The following is a 25,142-nucleotide window of genomic DNA, read 5'->3' as shown; positions in this document are numbered from 1 at the left end:
GCTGCTAATCTTTCGTTCGCTATTCTGCTAAGCTACGATACACTCCCAGAGGGCGGCGGCCTAACGTGTGCAATGCTGCTAAAAGCAGCTAGCGAGCGAAAAGCTCGGAATGAGGGCCACGGAGAGAGGAGCCAAAATCTGTAATTGCCTCGTTGTGTGTGTAGGTGAGCTGTGTAGATCTGTCACTTTCCCTGTCACTCTCACTTTCCCTATCCCTTTATCACTCTCCCTGTCCCTATGTCCCTGCTGTCTCATTCCATGTGGCATGATGTGAATTTCGGCTCATTCTGTGTTCTGTAATGTGAATTTCTGCTCATACAGTGTGCTATAATGTGAATTTCGGCTCATACAGTGTGCTATGATGTGAACTTCGGCTCATTCAGTGTGCTACAATGTCAATTTCTGCTCATTCATTGTGTTATAATGTGAATTTCTGCTCATTCAGTGTGCTATAATGTCAATTTCGGCTCAATCAGTGTGCTACAATGTCAATTTCGGCTCATTCAGTGTGCTACAAGGTGAATTTCGGCTCATTCAGTGTGCTACAATGTCAATTTCGGCTCATTCAGTGTGCTATAATGTGAGTTTTGGCTCATTCATTGTACTATAACGTGGATTTTGGCTCATTCAGTGTGCTATAACGTGAATTTCGGCTCATTCAGTGTGCTATAACGTGAGTTTCGGCTCATTCAGTGTATTGTGCATGTGTGATCTACGAATGTGCAGATGCATGCAGGAATGGCAATTCGCCAGTCTGTATCACCAGTGCGCAGGTTTCTCTCCAATAACTGGCTACAATAGGAAATTTAAGAAGCGAGCGGGAGGGGCATTTCTAAGTGGGAGGAGCTATGATTAGGGGGAGGAGTCATCATTTTTAAACCGCCCCCCCCTAAAAGTTAAGTCTAGATCCGCCACCGGTTCCACCTGCGCCGCGGCTAGGGAGTAGGGATTATTGATGCTGGAGGGGGCAGGTGGACTGCCAGCAGGACATAGGACGCTGCAGTAAAAGGATGTTTTTCCCCCCTATCTACAGCACAGAGACTTGCTGCAGATGCAGTGGCATACCCTCAAGCTGCACCTTTTTGGCAGGTACAGTCCCTTTTTTTTTATGGTCTATACCGATTGTTGACTCTCCAAGCTTCCATTGAAAATATAGGAAAAGGGGCGTGACCACGTGGCTGTACCCGTGGTCATGCCCCCTTTTCGAATTTGTATAATTTTTTTTGTGTAAATTGTTGGAGGGTATGTTGCTGCAGATGCAGTGGGCTTATTTTGGGGTGTGGGGCTGAAGCTGCAGCTCCATCATTCCCATTGCTAATCCTGCTCTGTGAAAAAACAGCAGCCAAAGGGCAGAGCCTCCCATTGGATGTAACCTGTGTGGGAGGGCGTGTGGACTGGGTGTGATAGACCTGCCACTAACCCAATGAGAGGTGCGTTATACACACAGGCACAAAGTCACAGATCTGGGCCATTATATAGGAGATATATTATATATATATATATATATATATATATATATATAGCATGCAGGTGGTGCGGCACTCCAAGGATTTTCACACTGGTAGCAAATGGATTACTACCAATGCTACCAGTGTGAAAATCCTTGGAGTGCCGCACCACCTGCATGCTATCCATATATCTAGTTTAGCAGTTTGCTGACAGTGTCCACCAGGTCCATTTATTATACTGTATATAGCAGTACGGTAGGCCACTGCTGTACCTACCTCTGTGTCGTCACTCGTCATCCATTAATAAGTATACTATCCATCCATCTACATTGTATACCTGTGGTGGCTTTTTTTTTTATACTAGTTTAGCAGTTTGCTGACAGTGTCCACCAGGTCCATTATACTGTATTTAGCAGTACGGTAGGCCACTGCTGTACCTACCTCTGTGTCGTCACTCGTCATCCATAAGTATACTATCCATCCATCTACATTGTATACCTGTGGTGGCTTTTTTTTTATACTAGTTTAGCAGTTTGCTGACAGTGTCCACCAGGTCCATTATACTGTATATAGCAGTACGGTAGGCCACTGCTGTACCTACCTCTGTGTCGTCACTCGTCATCCATTAATAAGTATACTATCCATCTATCTACATTGTATACCTGTGGTGGCTTTTTTTTTATACTAGTTTAGCAGTTTGCTGACAGTGTCCACCAGGTCCATTATACTGTATATAGCAGTACGGTAGGCCACTGCTGTACCTACCTCTGTGTCGTCACTCGTCATACATTAATAAGTATACTATCCATCCATCTACATTGTATACCTGTGGTGGCTTTTTTTTTTATACTAGTTTAGTAGTTTGCTGACAGTGTCCACCAGGTCCATTATACTGTATATAGCAGTACGGTAGGCCACTGCTGTACCTACCTCTGTGTCGTCACTCGTCATCCATTAAGTATACTATCCATCCATCTACATTGTATACCTGTGGTGCCTTTTAGTTGTGCGCATTAAAATATGGAGAACAAAAATGTGGAGGTTAAAAAAATAGGGAAAGATCAAGATCCACTTCCACCTCGTGCTGAAGCTGCTGCCACTAGTCATGGCCAAGACGATGAAATGCCATCAACGTCGTCTGCCAAGGCCGATGCCCAATGTCATAGTACAGAGCATGTAAAATCCAAAACACAAAAGATCAGTAAAATGCCTCAAAAATCAAAATTAAAAGCGTCTGAGGAGAAGCGTAAACTTGCCAATATGCCATTTACGACACGGAGTGGCAAGGAACGGCTGAGGCCCTGGCCTATGTTCATGGCTAGTGGTTCAGCTTCACATGAGGATGGAAGCACTCATCCTCTCGCTAGAAAAAAGAAAAGACTTAAGCTGGCAAAAGCACAGCAAAGAACTGTGCGTTCTTCGAAATCACAAATCCCCAAGGAGAGTCCAATTGTGTCGGTTGCGATGCCTGACCTTCCCAACACTGGATGGGAAGAGCTTGCGCCTTCCACCATTTGCACGCCCCCTGCAAGTGCTGGTAGGAGCACCCGCAGTCCAGTTCCTGATAGTCAAATTGAAGATGTCAGTGTTGAAGTACACCAGGATGAGGATATGGGTGTTGCTGGCACTGGGGAGGAAATTGACAAGGAGGATTCTGATGGTGAGGTGGTTTGTTTAAGTCAGGCACCCGGGGAGACACCTGTTGTCCGTGGGAGGAATATGGCCATTGACATGCCTGGTCAAAATACAAAAAAAATCAGCTCTTCGGTGTGGAATTATTTCAACACAAATGCGGACAACAGGTGTCAAGCCATGTGTTGCCTTTGTCAAGCTGTAATAAGTAGGGGTAAGGACGTTAACCACCTCGGAACATCCTCCCTTATACGTCACCTGCAGCGCATTCATCATAAGTCAGTGACAAGTTCAAAAACTTTGGGGCGACAGCGGAAGCAGTCCACTGACCAGTAAATCCCTTCCTCTTGTAACCAAGCTCCTGCAAACCACACCACCAACTCCCTCAGTGTCAATTTCCTCCTTACCCAGGAAAGCCAATAGTCCTGCAGGCCATGTCACTGGCAAGTCTGACGAGTCCTCTCCTGCCTGGGATTCCTCCGATGCATCCTTGAGTGTAACGCCTACTGCTGCTGGCGCTGCTGTTGTTGCTGCTGGGAGTCGATCGTCATCCCAGAGGGGAAGTCGGAAGACCACTTGTACTACTTCCAGTAAGCAATTGACTGTACAACAGTCCTTTGCGAGGAAGATGAAATATCACAGCAGTCATCCTGCTGCAAAGCGGATAACTGAGGCCTTGGCAGCCTGGGCGGTGAGAAACGTGGTTCCGGTATCCATCATTGATTCAGAGCCAACTATAGACTTGATTGAGGTACTGTGTCCCCGGTACCAAATACCATCTAGGTTCCATTTCTCTAGGCAGGCGATACCGAAAATGTACACAGACCTCAGAAGAAGACTTCCCAGTGTCCTAAAAAATGCAGTTGTACCCAATGTCCACTTAACCACGGACATGTGGACAAGTGGAGCAGGGCAGACTCAGGACTATATGACTGTGACAGCCCACTGGGTAGATGTATTGCCTCCCGCTGCAAGAACAGCAGCGGCGGCACCAGTAGCAGCATCTCGCAAACGCCAACTCGTTCCTAGGCAGGCTACGCTTTGTATCACCGCTTTCCAGAATACGCACACAGCTGAAAACCTCTTACGGCAACTGAGGAAGATCATCGCAGAATGGCTTACCCCAATTGGACTCTCCTGGGGATTTGTGACATCGGACAACACCAGCAATATTGTGCGTGCATTACATCTGGGTAAATTCCAGCACGTCCCATGTTTTGCACATACCTTGAAATTGGTGGTGCAGAATTATTTAAAAAACGACAGGGGCGTGCAAGAGATGCTGTCGGTGGCCCGAAGAATTGCGGGCCACTTTCGGCGTTCAGGCACCGCGTACAGAAGACTGGAGCACCACCAAAAATACCTGAACCTGCCCTGCCATCATCTGAAGCAAGAGGTGGTAACGAGGTGGAATTCAACCCTCTATATGCTTCAGAGGATGGAGGAGCAGCAAAAGGCCATTCAAGCCTATACATCTGGCCACGATATAGGCAAAGGAAGTGGAATGCACCTGTCTCAAGCGCAGTGGAGAATGATTTCAAAGTTGTGCAAGGTTCTGCAACCCTTTGAACTTGCCACACGTGAAGTCAGTTCAGACACTGCCAGCCTGAGTCAGGTCATTCCCCTCATCAGGCTTTTGCAGAAGAAGCTGGAGAGATTGAAGGAGGAGCTAAAACAGAGCGATTCCGCTAGGCATGTGGGGCTTGTGGATGGAGCCCTTCATTCGCTTAACCAGGATTCACGGGTGGTCAATCTGTTGAAATCAGAGCACTACATTTTGGCCACCGTGCTCGATCCTAGATTTAAAACCTACGTTGTATCTCTCTTTCCGGCAGACACAAGTCTGCAGGGGTTCAAAGACCTGCTGGTGAGAAAATTGTCAAGTCAAGTGGAACGTGACCCGTCAACAGCTCCTCCTTCACATTCTCCCGCAACTGGGGGTGCGAGGAAAAGGCTAAGAATTCTGAGCCCACCCACTGCCGGTGATGCAGGGCAGTCTGGAGCGAGTGCTGACATCTGGTCCGGACTGAAGGACCTGCCAACGATTACTGACATGTCGTCTACTGTCACTGCATATGATTCTCTCACCATTGAAAGAATGGTGGAGGATTATATGAGTGACCGCATCCAAGTAGGCACGTCAGACAATCCGTACGTATACTGGCAGGAAAAAGAGGCAATTTGGAGGCCCTTGCAGAAACTGGCTTTATTCTACCTAAGTTGCCCTCCCTCCAGTGTGTACTCCGAAAGAGTGTTTAGTGCAGCCGCTCACCTTGTCAGCAATCGGCTTACGAGGTTACTTCCAGAAAATGTGGAGAAGATGATGTTCATTAAAATGAATTATAATCAATTCCTCCGTGGAGACATTCACCAACAGCAATTGCCTCCAGAAAGTACACGGGGACCTGAGATGGTGGATTCCAGTGGGGACGAATTAATAATCTGTGAGGAGGGGGATGTACACAGTGAAAGGGGTGATGAATCGGACGATGATGATGAGGTGGACATCTTGCCTCTGTAGAGCCAGTTTGTGCAAGGAGAGATTGATTGCTTCTTTTTTGGTGGGGGCCCAAACCAACCAGTCATTTCAGTCACAGTCGTGTGGCAGACCCTGTCGCTGAAATGATGGGTTCGTTAAAGTGTGCATGTCCTGTTTATACAACATAAGGGTGGGTGGGAGGGCCCAAGGACAATTCCATCTTGCACCTCTTTTTTCTTTCATTTTTCTTTGCATCATGTGCTGTTTGGGAAGTATTTTTTTGAAGGGCCATCCTGCCTGACACTGCAGTGTCACTCCTAGATGGGCCAGGTGTTTGTGTCGGCCACTTGGGTCGCTGAGCTTAGTCACACAGCTACCTCATTGCGCCTCTTTTTTTCTTTGCATCATGTGCTGTTTGGGGAGTATTTTTTTGAAGGGCCATCCTGTCTGACACTGCAGTGCCACTCCTAGATGGGCCAGGTGTTTGTGTCGGCCACTAGGGTCGCTTAGCTTAGTCACACAGCTACCTCATTGCGCCTCTTTTTTTCTTTGCATCATGTGCTGTTTGGGGAGTATTTTTTTGAAGGGCCATCCTGCCTGTCACTGCAGTGTCACTCCTAGATGGGCCAGGTGTTTGTGTCGGCCACTTGGGTCGCTGAGCTTAGTCACACAGCTACCTCATTGCCCCTCTTTTTTTCTTTGCATCATGTGCTGTTTGGGGACTATTTTTTTCAAGTGCCATCCTGTCTGACACTGCAGTGCCACTCCTAGATGGGCCAGGTGTTTGTGTCGGCCACTAGGGTCGCTTAGCTTAGTCACACAGCTACCTCATTGCGCCTCTTTTTTTCTTTGCATCATGTGCTGTTTGGGGAGTATTTTTTTAAAGGGCCATCCTGCCTGACACTGCAGTGTCACTCCTAGATGGGCCAGGTGTTTGTGTCGGCCACTTGGGTCGCTGAGCTTAGTCACACAGCTACCTCATTGCGCCTCTTTTTTTCTTTGAATCATGTGCTGTTTGGGGAGTATTTTTTTCAAGTGCCATCCTGTCTGACACTGCAGTGCCACTCCTAGATGGGCCAGGTGTTTGTGTCGGCCACTAGGGTCGCTTAGCTTAGTCACACAGCTACCTCATTGCGCCTCTTTTTTTCTTTGCATCATGTGCTGTTTGGGGAGTATTTTTTTCAAGTGCCATCCTGTCTGACACTGCAGTGCCACTCCTAGATGGGCCAGGTGTTTGTGTCGGCCACTAGGGTCGCTTAGCTTAGTCACACAGCTACCTCATTGCGCCTCTTTTTTTCTTTGCATCATGTGCTGTTTGGGGAGTATTTTTTTCAAGTGCCATCCTGTCTGACACTGCAGTGCCACTCCTAGATGGGCCAGGTGTTTGTGTCGGCCAATAGGGTCGCTTAGCTTAGTCACACAGCTACCTCATTGCGCCTCTTTTTTTCTTTGCATCATGTGCTGTTTGGGGAGTATTTTTTTCAAGTGCCATCCTGTCTGACACTGCAGTGCCACTCCTAGATGGGCCAGGTGTTTGTGTCGGCCACTAGGGTCGCTTAGCTTAGTCACACAGCTACCTCATTGTGCCTCTTTTTTTCTTTGCATCATGTGCTGTTTGGGGACAATTTTTTTGAAGTGCCATCCTGTCTGACACTGCAGTGCCACTCCTAGATGGGCCAGGTGTTTGTGTCGGCCACTTGTGTCGCTTAGCTTAGCCATCCAGCGACCTCGGTGCAAATTTTAGGACTAAAAATAATATTGTGAGGTGTGAGGTGTTCAGAATAGCCTGGAAATGAGTGGAAATTATGGTTATTGAGGTTAATAATACTATGGGATCAAAATGACCCCCAAATTCTATGATTTAAGCTGTTTTTTAGTGTTTTTTGAAAAAAACACCCGAATCCAAAACACACCCGAATCCGACAAAAAATTTCCGGTGAGGTTTTGCCAAAACGCGTCCGAACCCAAAACACGGCCGCGGAACCGAACCCAAAACCAAAACACAAAACCCGAAAAATTTCCGGTGCACATCACTAATAAACATACACTATCTAATCAGGATATATATTAACTGTAACTATTAGGTTTTAGTCTGTTATGCAATACCATGGGCAAACAACAGGAAGTGATGTCACAATTGCTATTAGATCAGTACTGGTATAAATAGAAGCCTGGTCCCACTCTGCTAATACCCCTTGATGAAGTCTGAGTGACGAAACGCGTTGGTCAACCTGGCAGTGACCACATACCCAGTTAAGCAAAAATCTTCTTATCTATATATTTTAACTGGTATTATATTTTATGTGTATATTGTTTTTATCCCATTTTTTAAAGAGATTTGTTGTAAAAAAAATTATGTGAATAAATTGTATTTTATTTTTATATTCATCCACCTATAGTGTGAGCTTTTATCTTTTTAGACACCATTGGTCGCTATAACCCCCCCCCCCTTGTGTATTTATATATATATATATATATATATATATATATATATATACCAGGGACGTGCAGTCAGGGGAGGCAGTGCCTCCCCTTTGATTCATTATGAAAATAATACAAAGAAGATACTTATGACACATATTCTGTGTCATAAGCATCTTCTTTATGTAATTCTAATAATTTTCCTTGTTTAAATGTGTTTGGGAGGCACTGATAGCAGTGCCTCCCAAACATAATGGAAACGGGACTGAGCGGGGGGCGGGGCCAAGAACTGGGCTGTAAAAGCCCATTCAAAAAGATAGGGAAAGCGGCACTTCTACAAGTGCCTCGCTGACAGGGACACCACTCCCATGTCAGCGAGGCACCAGTGCTGGATCCGCTGTCCAATCACACATAAGCGGCGCTGGAGGCGGCGGGTCCCGGCGGTGAGTGTCGCTGGAGGTAGCCGGGAGGGAGCAGTGGCCCTGCAGTGTGTGCGGCTCTACCCCGACCTCCTCCGTCCTCCCGCTGACCCTCTCTCTCTCAGTTTGTAAGTATAATGTTAATTTTTACAGGTACCCCTACCCTATTGGATTCTGTTGGACAAGTGGACGTGATCGGCGTGGGATGTAGGTAAGTAATCTGTCTCTCATTTTTACAGGTACCCCTATTGGATTCTACTGCACAAGTGGATGTGACCGGCGTGGGATGTAGGTAAGTATGTGTGAGTGTGTAAGTGTGTTTTAATACATTTTTACTTTCACGGTTTGTGAGTTGTGTTTTTATATGGGTATTTTTGTTGTTGTAGAACTACAGGTACCAGCAGGCCCGTTATTTCCCCAGCATGCTGGTACTTGAGGTTCTCCAAGTACCAGCAAGCGGGGGAGGCTTGCTGGGCCTTGTAGTTCCACAACAAAAAAACAATATAATTTTTTTTACACACATGGCTATCAGCCCGGCACCCACCGCCCAGGGGTGCTGTGGACAGCCTCGGGCTTCACCCCTGGCCCTTGGGTGCCTGGAGGGGGGGTGACCCCTTGATTTAAGGGGTCCCCACTCCTCCAGGGAACCCCGGCCAGGGGTGACTAGTTGGGGGGGGGGGAAGGCGTAATGCCACGGCCGCAAGGAACTACATAAATGTGTCCCCCGGCTGTGGCATTATGTCCCTGGCTAGTGGAGCCCGGTGCTGGTTTTAAAAATATGGGGGACCCCTACATCTTTTGTCCCCCATATTTTTGGAACCAGGACCGGACTAAGAGCCCGGTGCTGGTTGTCTAAATACGGGGAACCCCTGTCCAATTTTTCCCCCAGTATTTAAACAACCAAGACCGGCTCAAAGAGCCCGAGGCTGGTTATACTTAGGAGGGGGGACCTCATGCATTATTTTTTTTACATTTTTTAACCCATTCAGACCCTTCTCCATTAAGTTAATGGAAGCCCAGGACAACAAAATTGCATTCATGTCCTCCTCCCACTCCCTTCCCAAACACTAATTATAATTTTTTTTTCTATAAAAATGTACAATATACAACAAGTATAATGAGCAGGCAGGCAGCGGGTATTGGCAGCATCGGACTGAGATGCAAATTAGTGGCGGAGGGCTGGGTCAGTTGATGGTGGGCGAGTTTGTAAGCCATTGGCGGTGGCAGCGGGCATCAGCTCAGAGGCAGTAGCGGGTATCGGCTCGGCGGCGGTAGGGGTCATCGGCAGGATTCGGCGGACATTATGGCTGTAGTGCCTCACCAGCCACTGACCTCACCGCACACCACTGATATATACATACAAACATATATATACATACACACTTATATACGTACACACTATATATATATATATATATATATATATATACATACACACACAGCAGCTTAATAAAACTAAAACTTCCTCCCCAAGCAGCACACGCGGACCTCCTGCCCTGCACTCCTGTCCCCACTGCAGCAGCGGCCACACAGACAGGACAGCTGAGCTGAGCGACGGCTCAGCTTTCCAATAATGTATGAATGAAGCAGCCTGCCACTCAGTCATTGGCTGGGCACGCAGGCTGCTTCATTCATACATTATTGGACAGCTGAGCCGTCGCTCAGCTCAGCTGTCCTGTCTGTGCGGCTGCCGCTGTAGTGGGGGCGGGAGCCGGGGAGCGCAGCACTGCAGATCGGATCGGAAGAGAGATCCGATCTGTGGTGCGGCAGGGTGGCCCGGGGTACGGACCAGAGCTGGATTAAGGCGTCGGGGGGCACGGGGTACTTAAGACAGTGGGGCCCTAAAATCTAAAATTAAAATCATAACATCTTTAATTACTACAAAGAAAATTACAATTTGGTAGTAAATATTAAAGAATCTTTCATATAGGGAGCACATGCATGTATATATAATATATACGTGTGTGTGTGTGTGTGTGTGTGTGTGTGTGTGTGTGTGTGTGTATATATATATAGTTCTGTAGAAATGTCCGCACTCACGTCCCATAGGTCATCACTGTGGGGTGCTCCTCAAGATAACCCAAGAGGGTTTCACATATACCAGGTGTGTTAGAGAATCAACCGACTCCAACAGAGGGCACTCACCAATCCATAAAGATTTTAAAAGTTTTATTGATCCATCACAGTCACCAATAATGTGTCGACGTTTCGACCCATAGGGCCTTTCTCAGGACAGTCAGAGAAGACATCCAAACAGCATGCCAGTTACACACATACTGACACTGCCTACCGGGTCCCCTTATATAGCACACCATATATCAATCAATAATGTAATCAACCCAAACAAGACACATGACTCGATCTCTGCAGCCATGACAACGCGCTTCCGGTAGTTACGGGCGCGCAGCACAGCGTCCTCAGCTGTTCTGAATCGTTGAATTGTGATGATTGTTGTCTACCCTGGCAATATGGATTATAGCAATCTAGATGCCTTGTGAGTTGTGATGTTATACCTTATGCAGAATAGGGGTTTTAATTGCACTGTTTGTGTCTTGTTTGGGTTGATTACATTATTGATTGATATATGGTGTGCTATATAAGGGGACCCGGTAGGCAGTGTCAGTATGTGTGTAACTGGCATGCTGTTTGGATGTCTTCTCTGACTGTCCTGAGAAAGGCCCTATGGGTCGAAACGTCGACACATTATTGGTGACTGTGATGGATCAATAAAACGTTTAAAATCTTTATGGATTGGTGAGTGCCCTCTGTTGGAGTCGGTTGATTCTCTAACACACCTGGTATATATATATATATATATATATATATATATTTTTTTTTTTTTTTTACCTATGTACAGTGGTCAAAGCAGAAATTTTGAAGTGAGGGTATGGAAAAGTGAAGGTTGCAATTATGCAAGCGCCTCCAGGGAAGGGGACGTGGCCACTCAAAAGGAAGCGTATCCTTCAGTGTAGTTTACCACACCATATACCCCTTATACACATTATGCACCACAATAGTAGGACCCCTTATGCTACCTAGTACTAGTGCCCCTTTCACATTATAGCACACAGAATGAGTGGAAAAAAATTCACATTATACCACACAGTATGAGCTGAAATTCACATTATAGCACACAGAATGAGCCGAAATTCACATTATAGCACACGGTATGAGTTAAAATTCACAATATAGCACAAAGAATGAGCCGAAATTCACATTATAGCACACAGAATGAGCCAAAATTCACATTATAGCACACAGAATGAGCCGAAATTCACATTATAGCTCACAGAATGAGCCAAAATTCATTTTATAGCACACGGTATGATCCGAAATTCACATTATAGCACACAGAATGAGACAAAATTAACAATATAGCACCTGGTATGAGTCGAAATTCACATTATAGCAAACGGTAATGAGACAAAATTCACATTATAGCACACTGAATGAGCCGAAATTCACCTTGTAGCACACTGAATGAACCGAAATTCACCTTGTAGCACACTGAACGAGCCGAAATTCACCTTGTAGCACACTGAATGAGCCGAAATTCACATTATAGCACACTGAATGAGCCGAAATTCACATTATAGCACACTGAATGAGCCGAAATTCACATTATAGCACACTGAATGAGCCGAAATTCACATTGTAGCACACTGAATGAGCCAAAATTCACATTGTAGCACACTGAATGAGCTGAAATTGTGACAGCAGGGGCAGCCAATGATGACATGGAGAGAGAGACAGTGATGGCAGGGAGAGAGAGAGTGACGACAGGGAGAGTGACGACAGGGACGACAGGGAGAGAGAGTGACGACAGGGAGAGACAGTGACGACAGGGAGAGAGACAGTGACGTCAGGGAGAGAGACAGTGACGTCAGGGAGAGAGACAGTGACGACAGGGGGAGAGACAGTGACGACAGGGGGAGAGAGAGTGACGACAGGGAGAGAGAGAGTGACGACAGGGAGAGAGAGAGTGTCGACAGTGACGACAGGGAGAGTGACGACAGTGACGACAGGGAGAGTGACGACAGTGATGACAGGGAGAGTGACGACAGTGACGACAGGAAGAGTGACGACAGTGACAGCAGGGGAACATTACCTCATTTGTTGCTGGCAACAGTGAGCTGTGGGCTGCTGGCGGCGTCGGGCGGCTAGTGGCTGGCACCAGGCGGCTGGTGTCGGGCGGCGGGAGGCTGGTGAGTGGTGTGCGCGGGCGGCAGGCAGCAGTGAGCGGCTGTGAGCTACTACAGTGCTCTACACAGCCGCCGGCCGCCGCGCAGGGACGGGGAACACCATGTGCAGCAGGATGGCCACTTCCCTCGCCTCCTGCTGCACTTTCATGGGCTCATTTCCGAGTCAGTGGAAGAAGTGGCGGTGTACCATACCGCCGTATACCGCCCCACTTCGACCACTGTGCGTATGTGTGTATATATATATATATATATATATACACATGCAGACAGGATTAAGGCGGCACTCAAAGACTTAGAAAGATAGTGAAAAAGGCATCCGAGCAGGGATGCTGTTTTTAATAGTGTTACGTTTCGGGGACGTATCCCCTTCCTCAGACAGAAATACAGTGCATCAAACAGGTATAAATACTTCTTGTATTTATACCTGTTTGATGCAGGTTTATACCTGTTTGATGCACTGTATTTCTGTCTGAGGAAGGCGATACGTCCCCGAAACGTAACACTATTAAAAACAGCATCCCTGCTCGGATGCCTTTTTCACTATCTTTCTAAGTCTTTGAGTGCCGCCTTAATCCTGTCTGCATGTCTACGTGGGCTGGCCCCACAGGGAAGGCACCGTAGCAGGTTAATGATTACTGGAGTGCCGGAGCCGAGCGTTTGTGTATATATATATATATATATATATATATATATATACACACATATATATATACGTATATATATATATATACATATATATATGTATATATATATAGATATATATATATATATATATATATAAATAAATACATATATATATAGATATCTATCTATCTATATATTCCCTCTTTTTTAAAAGACACCACCAGCGTTTTGAGCCTTTTACAGAATTTTGAATGGAAAGAAACCTACCTATGGACTACCATAGATGTACAAGCCCTGTATACAAGCATTACCCACGAAAAAGGGATAGAAGCTGACAATGCTAAATTCCTTTGTCGTATAAACAACCCTTTATGAAGTCTAAGAACACTGTACGCTGCTTACTTAAGAAGTACCGTAAGGGTACGCTATTTGCGTAACGATCGCTCAGCCGTAGGCGAGACGCTCAAGCGTCACGTTCGCTCACGGCCCAGTGATCACAGGACAACACGTTATTGGTTATGACTAGAGTAATGATTCGCTATGGCGTAGCGGACGCTCGAGACCACGAGGAGATCACCAGCGGCGCAGACGCTCACAACGCTATACCTTTATGTCTAAACCTTATACCAATGAAATGCACAGAATACCTTAATGTGAGTACAGGGTGTAAGTGCAACCTTGTGTAACCTGACTAACTACAAAGCTGCTTGAGCGTCACCGACGCTCAAGTGAACACTTAACACTATAGAAAATACACAGATACTGGTTTAGGGTCCAAAGCCTATCAACTGTATTATATCTAATATACTTGTAAAAGGGGATAACAGTACAAATGATACACTACAATATAACAGAGACTTCCTAACCAAAATACAATACTATCTAATACAATACAATACTAGTCTAGGGGAGATGTGAGAGAAAAGAGAAAGGAGAGAGGGAGAGAGAGAAATGGAGAGAGATGAGAGAAATTGGCTCACAGTAAGACAATGATTACGGAGAGAAACTTACGCACAAGGGGAAACGATCGCATGCGCCTGGACATCCAGCACCCGATTTTCAGCAATGAGAACCGTTGAAGAGTGAGAGCTGGATGTGGTCGGCCTGCCTATTTATGCCCCACACACAATGCAATCTTACAGTCCCTACAATCCCATTGTCCATTGGACGTCGGAATTCGGCCCTGCATCATAACAAAAGGTCATAGGTTGATTCATACAGGTGGGCTGTGACGATTTCAAACAGCTCAGGTGGGTGGGGAACTAGGTTTCCCGCCGCATACCTGAGTATGAGTAAATAGTAGAAATGGACATAAACTTCTTATGTCCATAACTATCCGCACGAGCGATTAATACGCTCCAAACCAACACCGGAATATTGCTAATTAAATACTCTTCCGATGGGTACCAAACACTACTGCATGACTCCTGTTAGACCCTTCCTACGATACAAAGAGGGATTCCTCAGCTCAGGGACATTCTATATTAACCAAACTTTCAGAAACTATCAAAGGGATCATGATCTACAAACTACATTAATTGTGAAAATATGTAACGAATGAGTCGCACGCTACGACTACATAAACTCTACCGTAAATACGCATACCGTGCGCCCGCGGGTGCACGCTATTGCGGGTATGCGCCTTCACGGGAGAGCGTACGCATGCGCAGCGCGGACCAGTGTGCGGTGCAAATATGGCAGTGTGTATGGGGATATTTTTCTGACTTTGACAGTCCACCCTTTGGCAGTCAATAATAACTGCCACTTCCTGAAAACATTTCAAAAGGAGAAAAATATATGTCAGTGGTTAATTCATTTCCATGGTTGGGTGAGGGAGGAGAGAGGAGTAGGTGTGAAGAGGGTATGACCTAGTGAGAAAGCAGAAGCATGTGTGTATGAGTCCATGTTTGGAGGGTCATGTATCATCGTGCCGTACGTGTGGTAAATCAAGCTTCGAGGTATTGCGAAGTATACATTTGAATTCCTTCTTATCCTGTGGTACAGGTCTGTGGATGGGCTGTCAAACTTTACCGAGCTCTTTTCGGATTTTGAACAAAATGGGGAGCACATTTTAGTTGATGATACATGAATGGGGGGATATGTGATTGCTGATATCTGTGCCTGTATTCCCTATACTATGTGTGTCATTACCTGAGGGTTGTAGAGATGAAGGTGAAGAACACTTATGGAAAATGCAATGATATTCTATGTCAGGGAAATGTACATCTGTCGTTGAAGTTGTGTTCGGTATCTGTTGAGAGTCGTCTTCTTTGCGCTGTATTGCTCCTTGGGCATGAGCAAATAGCTTTGTCAGAGCCATCGGATTTACAAAAAATGTTGGGCTAGCGTGAGTTTAAAAATACTAGGGAAACTGGGGATCCATGGCAAAGTTCATCAAGTGTCCATATCATAGGTTGTCAAAACTTCATCTTTGGTGCTTGTCTGTTGTCTGTATAGCGTCTCGTCAACTTCCTCGTCCAAGGGGGTCTTTGTATCTTGGAGAAAAGCAGAAAAACAGGTGAAAGAAACGGACCGTATAATCGCATTTTCATCACATCATGGTTTCTATCATTGGGTCATAAATCAAATCCAGGTTAATTACAGTTTCCTCACTCCTCAAACTCATCACTCTTGTACTTTGTTTGCACCTCATTAAAGCCTGCCCGCATCTAAATATCAATCCAATAAATATAACAACACCTAAGATACATAGTAGAAACTTTCCAACATCCATTATGACTCCTTGAGCCCAGTCTCCTAAACCGGAGAACCAATTTCGCGGGTTCAACCATGACACCCAACCAGTCAGCTCATTACCTACAGCAGCAAGGGTGAGATTGTGTTTTCGACGAAATTCCCACTTCAATTGGAGAATATCGTCCATCTTTTGGTCTATGACCTCTACCGGATCCTCGGTGCTATTTGTGATATACGTGCAACACTTTATGCCATACTGTGTTGCCAGTAACACAATATCCGCCTGTTACTGCTGTAAGATAATTAAGAACCATCCTATGCTGAACTAGTTCTGTTTTATAAGCTTGAAGTTCTCTTCCAGTGTATCTAAACGTGTCATCATACATTTCAGTGATATTATCTAACAAATTGGTGAGTGCGGAAATGTATCTATAATTCATCACTCCTCGAGCGGTACGAGTGAAATCTAACGCTACCAGAACCTGAATCCCGGTGGATTCATGGATAAGATCAGAGGCCGGATGCTCTAACCTTTCTGACAGTTGTCTTTTAACTCGGTGCTCGTAATGAGTGTGAGTATAAGGAGCTTGGGCACCACGGTGTATGTCCTTCATTTTGTCATGTGTAACAGTCATCACTTCAGGCAATACTTTTCCAATATAACACAATCCTTCAGAGTTTGGGGCAAGCCATTTGTACGCCTTTCTCCCGCATATGAAATATGCATCATCGGGGAGAACATAAGGGACGGAGAAGGACATGACCATGTTACAAACCTTCCAGGTGAAATCTCCTGACCCTAATTCTTCCATCTGCTTAATGCACGTATCAGTTTGTACGATATGTGCACAGTATCCTGGTGATACTTCTCCAACTCTAGTAATTCTATTTCCTAAGGTGTATCTATACCGGAAAGATTTTCCTCTACTGGCTATGTGGCGTACAAGCTCTGTATCTGTAGGCATTCTATCTGCTCTGTGTGAAAAGGTCATGGTAAGGTTGCTCCATGACACTTCCCAATTTCCCGGCTTACGGGGATTGGAGATATTAAAACATAAGAGGGACCTATCCACATGGTATTGGTGGAGCTTCAAACTAGGAGGGCTGGAGATGTTAAACCTCCGGTCCACCGGTCTCCCACCACTTAGCTCAAGTACCTCCCCTAACGTTAAAGGAAATGGTACTAGCCCTGATTTGCTATGACCCTGAGGTACTTGAGAGCATACCCAACAATCTGTTTTATTTAACACGTTACCCACTAAGGAGTGATGGTCACTCAATGGATGCTGGTCCATATGGATATTAAGACTGGATTGGCATTTCTTTATGCATCCATCTTCAACCATTGTCACAGAGCCTACAGATACAGTTTTTCTTTTTGAACTAACAATCCTTCAAAGAAAATGTTTACAGATAACATGGTTGTTAGATCGTGCCCGGTACTCGCCTTTGCTTGGTGATTGGGTTGCTATTGGAAATTTACACCTCCGTCTCAGTCATCAGGACCTTTCTGGATCCTTTCTCGACCTCACTGGTACTCTCACCGAAACAGACTGCTCTGGTCAACATCATGGTTAACGGGAAAATCCATATCACAGTCTCTTGGGGCAAGTCCATCTTACAGGAGGAGAAAAGAAGAAATTTGTAAAGGGGGTATAAGAAAACAGTTTGAGGGGGAGAGAACTTGTTACGATAATAAGTTCTCTCGTCTTGTTGTTCTTCTTGTTCTGCTGTCCTCTCAAAGGTGCTGTCTCTCAGTCTTCCAAACGAACATTCTGGTGATGCAATATTCCTTCCCAACCGACGATCTTTCTGTAAGGAGCAAAAATCTGGCATTACCATTGGTCCAACTGAGGGGTGACATAGCATCTTTAAACCATGGAAACATGAGTGGGAAGAGAGAGACAACAAAAAAAACAAAAGAGATAGAGAACAATTCATGTGCATATATACATTACATAACTCGACAATAACCATCAATAAGAAAAGAGAAACAAAGCATTTTTTTTAAACATTGTCAACATTAAGAAAACATTGTTAGCATTAGAAAAACATTGTCAGACTTATTAGGCTGTCATATCTATGTGTCTAATGGTCTCCTTGAGCAGTCCCTCCCCACCAGCACCTGCATTACTCCACTGTCTGTATCTGGCCAGAAATACATTGTGGCGGAGGTCATGCTGGGGTTTGGTAGACTTCTGCAAGGACCAAGTGGATATGCAATGTGTGAATTCTTACCGCTACTAGTCAGAGATGGGGATAGAGAGAGAGAGAGAAAAAAAAACAAACATTTTTCACAAATACATTTACAACTTTTCACCTGGTCATTCCTGTGTCTTTCAGTGAATGACCTCCCAATTTATTAACCGTTACCTCAGGCTTACCATCAGTCCTAATGATCACCTTTCCTGACTATATATTATGGGTGTGGCCCAAAATTCTTCCTATATGATCCCTGATTATAATGGTGTGTGTTGTAATTTTGCTCATTTCTTGGTCTAGGGGGTCTAACTTTATGTGGGTTATTACAGTTGTTGGCATAATGCCCTTCTCTTCTACAATGGTAACAGATCCTTGGCTTTCTCCAAGTGTCAGTGAACTGGGGTCTTGGCTGATTTGATGCCTCCTCAAACGCTCGGATGCTCATCATCATCAACCGTTTCCCCTGTTCTTCCCTGATTCCTTGGATTTCATGATTATGGTGTTGTCTTTCTCTTGATCTACAATCTCTTGCAAAGTGTCCCTTTTTATGACAATTGTAACAGACTTCCATATCTGGATTTCTCGCAGGGGTGTGGGGCTTTTGTTGGGGTGGTCTTGTGGTTAGGGCCTGTATATTTGCTGCCATTAACTTATCTCTTAGTGACTCTCTGTATCTGGTGATATTCTGATCATGATTAATGACGGCCTCTCTTAGTGCGGTCACCGAGATATCTCTCCAGTTTGGGTTGGTGGTCTGTACCTTTGTTTTTAATTCATCCTTTAAACCATTCATTAATACCTTAACCACTATTCCTTTATGTTGTGCATTTGTCTTGATGTCTGCGATCCCAGTGTTTCTAGCCATTATTTGCAGTGCTCGATTGAAATAATTAGAAACATTTTCCCTTTCGTTTTGCCTTATGGAGAAAATGTCATTCCACTTGACAGCGGCTGGGAAATATATTCCTAACTGTCGGTTAATCTGCCTAATACATTCCTGATTGTGTTCCTCCATACAAGGTACCTCCGTGTCTAATTTACAATCAGCAATGAATTTTGCAGGGTCAACACTGGAGGGCAAACATGCCCTCAGCACTGTCCGCCACTCTTGGTTGGTGGGTCCTGTGGCGTTTCCTAGTTCTTTAATAAACCTTTGACATTTGGCTAGATTTTTCCTAGGATCAGGAAATTCAGACATAATTGATCTCAATTCGGTCCGGGACCAGAGACAGTGCATTGCACTGTCCTTGACGGGAATGATTCCCTGATCGTCAGTCTTCCCATTGGGGACTGAGATCACCCTGGCCAGATCGAACTCAGTTACATCATCTTGTGTTGGTCTTACATTTTGGGGTACATCTGTTTGTGCGTGATATGAAACATTGTACGTACCTGTGGACACGACCTCACCTGACCCTCCGTTAGGGGGTTTGATTATTGCCTTTACCAATTTGGTCGCGTCCACCTGGATGTCTTGTAGGATGGCTGCTGGAAGAGGTGCCGACATCGTTCTGGGCTCACTTTCTTGCTGGTAATCCTGAGGGAAGTTTAACATGGGGTGCGACTTGCATAGGTTAATAGTTGTACATTCAACAGTATTACAATAATCATTGTTACATTTATTACACTTATTCTTATAATCTTTATTACAGTTGCTAAGAGCGTTTTTATTGTTCCACCTTGTGCTTTTCTCCGCAACCACAATCCTCCCTGCTGCCATATCTCTCCCCTCAAGATAAGAGTCAGAAAAGTCAATTGAATCTCTTTGTAATTCACCTTCCTGTTGCCATAACGGCAAATAATCATAATGTTTACTTCGTCTCTTTGTTGGTTCAATGAGACATATCCTCCTCCTTAAATTTTGTAACACTTTTGGGCTGAAGCTACCTATTCTTGGGAACTTCTCCCCATCATGTACAGTCATTCTCTCCCATTCATCACATAAAACTTCAGCGTGATTTCCATATTTCTCACACATTGCCGACCCGACTGGTCGGTTCCCTAAATCAACCCGAACCGAGGTTGATCGCCCCCTACCTGAACAACTGGCCCCCATAATCTGCAGGTGTTGCTTACTACTCCTTTGATCTTTATATCAAGGTTTTCAGCGAACCCTTACAAACAAACCAAGATGTCCTGGGCAGGCTGGCGGTGGCGGTTTACCAAGTACCCCACTCACTTCTCGCCCACGTTGGCCAGTACTGCAATCACTGTAACCAGAGCTGCTGTACCCAACTCAGGGCCCCTGTGAACCTGTGTTTACTGGAACATATGAGGGTTACCCGCAGGACACTTACTCTTTCCAGTAAAGGTGGGGTTGTTAGATAGTTCCTGAGTGACCAGCGAACTTCCCTTTAAAAATAAAAAATTACACAAATCACGTCAGAATGTACAAATAGCGTTTGTGACCACTTTACTCTAATGGTATTAGGTCAGATTACTAACTACTGCACACAATTACGTGCGGTCCAATCGTTCAGTACATAAGCACTACCTGTTATGTACTGAGAGATTAATGGAATCGATGTTTCCGGCCGCGATTCCTTCAGCATGAGCTTATGGCCTATATGGGTTCTGCACCAACACCCCAGGCGTTGTGCCTCTTGTACCTTTATAGCGGACCTCTTTGTCTATTTTACCTGTTACCTTATGACCTCCTGGTCTGTTACCGTCTGTTAATGACCTCCTGGTCTGTTACCTTATGGTCCGCTATACTCTAATGCTCAAATATTATTTAACCAGGGATGCCTCCCTAGCCACCGTATATGTCACTTACACGTGTGTCCCTTGACGAGTACCCGACTTTCCTTTTGGTTCAACCTCTAAGTTATATAAACTTATGTGATAAAAAACACACTCACTCAACACATGTACACTTTGTTTCTATATCTATTTCTGCGCAGAAATTTTTCTTCAGCCCAGCAGTGTTACCAATTTGGAGCAGGATCTGTTAAACTAAATTTCAGATTTTTCCAAAAAATAGATTTGCGTTATTTACCGTGTCACGTTATTTACCGCTGTGCGTTACTTATCGCCTTTGCGCTAATTATCGCTTTGCGCTAATTCAACTTTTCGTGACTTGAGCTACGTTGGCGTAACCGGACGCTACGTTGCGTAACGTACGCTGCGTGCGTCTGCCTTTGGATTGCGTACGCAAGTCTTTTGTTAGGGACACGTGTACGCAAAACAAAGATCCACCGTAACACAATTTCTATTTTTATCAATGTAGATGATCCCTGATCATCTACCGCACACCACACTGACTGCCTTGTCTCCCAGACAAGCCGTGTGTTGGTCTATATTTTAACTATTACCTCTACTATGAAATAACAGCAAATCTCTTTTAGCACTTTCTATCAACTATAAAAATTGGCAAACAGGAATAGTGATATACGAAATTGAAAAAGAAATGCAGATATATATGTATGCGTGCGTGTATACGCAAGACAGAAGAGAAATAAAACAGTTTTAAAAGACACAAGCGTTTTGTTCTTACTTCCGGTTCCCGGATTCCTTCAGCACTCTTTGTCTAAGCGAAGCAGACGCTTATCCCGTCAGCACAGCACTGCGAGACAACCTCCCACCCTTTGCTGGGGGGATAATGTCTGCTGATCTACCTAGTGCAGATATGTGAAGGACAGGACGAGTCCCCAATTGACAATGCTAAATTCCTTTGTCGTATAAACAACCCTTTATGAAGTCTAAGAACACTGTACGCTGCTTACTTAAGAAGTACCGTAAGGGTACGCTATTTGCGTAACGATCGCTCAGCCGTAGGCGAGACGCTCAAGCGTCACGTTCGCTCACGGCCCAGTGATCACAGGACAACACGTTATTGGTTATGACTAGAGTAATGATTCGCTATGGCGTAGCGGACGCTCGAGACCACGAGGAGATCACCAGCGGCGCAGACGCTCACAACGCTATACCTTTATGTCTAAACCTTATACCAATGAAATGCACAGAATACCTTAATGTGAGTACAGGGTGTAAGTACAACCTTGTGTAACCTGACTAACTACAAAGCTGCTTGAGCGTCACCGACGCTCAAGTGAACACTTAACACTATAGAAAATACACAGATACTGGTTTAGGGTCCAAAGCCTATCAACTGTATTATATCTAATATACTTGTAAAAGGGGATAACAGTACAAATGATACACTACAATATAACAGAGACTTCCTAACCAAAATACAATACTATCTAATACAATACAATACTAGTCTAGGGGAGATGTGAGAGAAAAGAGAAAGGAGAGAGGGAGAGAGAGAAATGGAGAGAGATGAGAGAAATTGGCTCACAGTAAGACAATGATTACGGAGAGAAACTTACGCACAAGGGGAAACGATCGCATGCGCCTGGACATCCAGCACCCGATTTTCAGCAATGAGAACCGTTGAAGAGTGAGAGCTGGATGTGGTCGGCCTGCCTATTTATGCCCCACACACAATGCAATCTTACAGTCCCTACAATCCCATTGTCCATTGGACGTCGGAATTCGGCCCTGCATCATAACAAAAGGTCATAGGTTGATTCATACAGGTGGGCTGTGACGATTTCAAACAGCTCAGGTGGGTGGGGAACTAGGTTTCCCGCCGCATACCTGAGTATGAGTAAATAGTAGAAATGGACATAAACTTCTTATGTCCATAACTATCCGCACGAGCGATTAATACGCTCCAAACCAACACCGGAATATTGCTAATTAAATACTCTTCCGATGGGTACCAAACACTACTGCATGACTCCTGTTAGACCCTTCCTACGATACAAAGAGGGATTCCTCAGCTCAGGGACATTCTATATTAACCAAACTTTCAGAAACTATCAAAGGGATCATGATCTACAAACTACATTAATTGTGAAAATATGTAACGAATGAGTCGCACGCTACGACTACATAAACTCTACCGTAAATACGCATACCGTGCGCCCGCGGGTGCACGCTATTGCGGGTATGCGCCTTCACGGGAGAGCGTACGCATGCGCAGCGCGGACCAGTGTGCGGTGCAAATATGGCAGTGTGTATGGGGATATTTTTCTGACTTTGACAAAGCATGCCGAGAGAAATTGGAGTCTGATCCCAACATCACCAATGACCATTGCAAATTTTTATGTTCTCTTATCGAATTCATTTTAACCCTTAATTATTTTAAGTTTTTAGATACTTTCTTTTTACAGGTCTGTGGTACCGCTATGGGTACAGTTTTTGCTCCGAGTTATGCGAATATTTTAATGGGGATGTGGGAACAGCGCTTCATTTATAACAATTCGGTTTTTAAAAATAACATTCGCTTTTATAGACGCTATATTGACGACATCATCATGGTCTGGGATGGAGACATAGAGAGTTTTAATCGTTTTATGGAATTCATTGGTACAAATGATTTTAATTTGAAATTTACCTGTACGACAAACAAGAACCAAGTTGAATTTTTAGACTTGATTTTAAGTAGTGATGGTGAGAAAGTAACCACGAAGAATTTCATAAAAACAGTTGACACTAACAGCTACCTACATTATGACAGCAGTCATACTAAAAAATGGAAAAACAACATCCCTTTTTCACAGATGTACAGGATAAGGAGGAACTGCAGTACTCATGAGACCTTCTCAGACCAGTCTAAAATATATGCAGACAGATTCAGAGAAAGAGGCTATCCGGAGAAGATTATTGAAGAGGCTGTTGAGCGTGGCGAGAAACTAGACAGAGAAACCCTAATTTATCCAAAAAAGAAGGAAATGAAGAAAAGCACAATAGTACCTTTCATCACTAAATACAGTTGTGAAGAAATGAAGATTAAAAAATCATTTTCAAGACACTGGCATATCCTAAAAATGGACCCTGTGCTCAAAAAAATTCTGCCAGAACACCCACAAGTTGTTTTTAGAAAATCCCAAAATCTTATGGAAATCCTGGCACCCAGCATGATTAAGAATAATGTGAGTACTATTCAAAGCCTCCCCAAGTGTAAAGGCATGTACAAATGTGGACACTGCAATATGTGTAGGTTCGTCCACCCGAATAGGAAATCCTTTTTTAATTCTGAACAGACAAGGGAATTCAAGATGAAGGATTTTATTAACTGTAACACCACATCTGTAATCTATGTGATTGAGTGTGGATGCCACCTTAAATATGTGGGCAAGACAAAAAGACTCCTGAAACTTCGCATCAAGGAACATGTACGAAACATCAAAAATAAAGTGGAGAGCCACCCCCTCTCAAGACATTTCGCTGAGATTCATAACTCAAGCACGGAAACTTTCACATTCAGAGCCATTGAACACGTCAAATTAGGGCCCAGAGGTGGCGACCTACTGAGAAAACTATCCCAACGGGAGATGTACTGGAATTTTACTTTAAATACCCTCCAACCACAGGGTCACAATGAAGGCTATGAGATTGCCCCTTTTTTATGAAGTACTTGTAGGGACCTCTATAGGAAAGATTATGCATTATCTCTGGTCTCCAAAATCAGATATTTTACATATCCCCTTCTCCTCCTCCCACCCTCACTTCCGGGTTAGATCTATTATTTTATATGATATGAACCAATATATATTAATACTAATGTCGGTCATATACACATATTATGCTTTGTTTTTCTATGTATATTTATAATGTTTATATTGATATATTTTAGAGTGGTTTTATGACTGTTACTAAATCTATATGTATCGATAATGATTTTTTATATTTATATAAGCACAACATCTCAAATTTTAAAAGTGTATTTATGTCCTTAAGTTGGTTTCCATATATACCTCTGTTTGTATATATAAATAGGTGCCACGGTCATAACTGGTACCTGCTACTTCCGGGGACGCATATGGCGTCTACCCCACTGCCGGTAGTATTTAAGATTGGGATTGAACTTTGGGTACCAGTTATGTTTTTTGATCCCTTTACTTGTTACAAATGAGTTTTGTTTCCGGCCTGGACTGCCTGTAGCGACGGAACAGACTATTATCAGGACTTGACGTCACGTCCTGTTTGGAGCCGCCACTTCCGG

Source organism: Pseudophryne corroboree, chromosome 9 (assembly GCF_028390025.1).
Source record: "Pseudophryne corroboree isolate aPseCor3 chromosome 9, aPseCor3.hap2, whole genome shotgun sequence".
In the NCBI taxonomy this organism is placed as follows: domain Eukaryota; kingdom Metazoa; phylum Chordata; class Amphibia; order Anura; family Myobatrachidae; genus Pseudophryne; species Pseudophryne corroboree.
The sequence above is the reverse complement of the archived record's forward strand: the minus strand, read 5'-3'. Positions refer to the sequence as shown.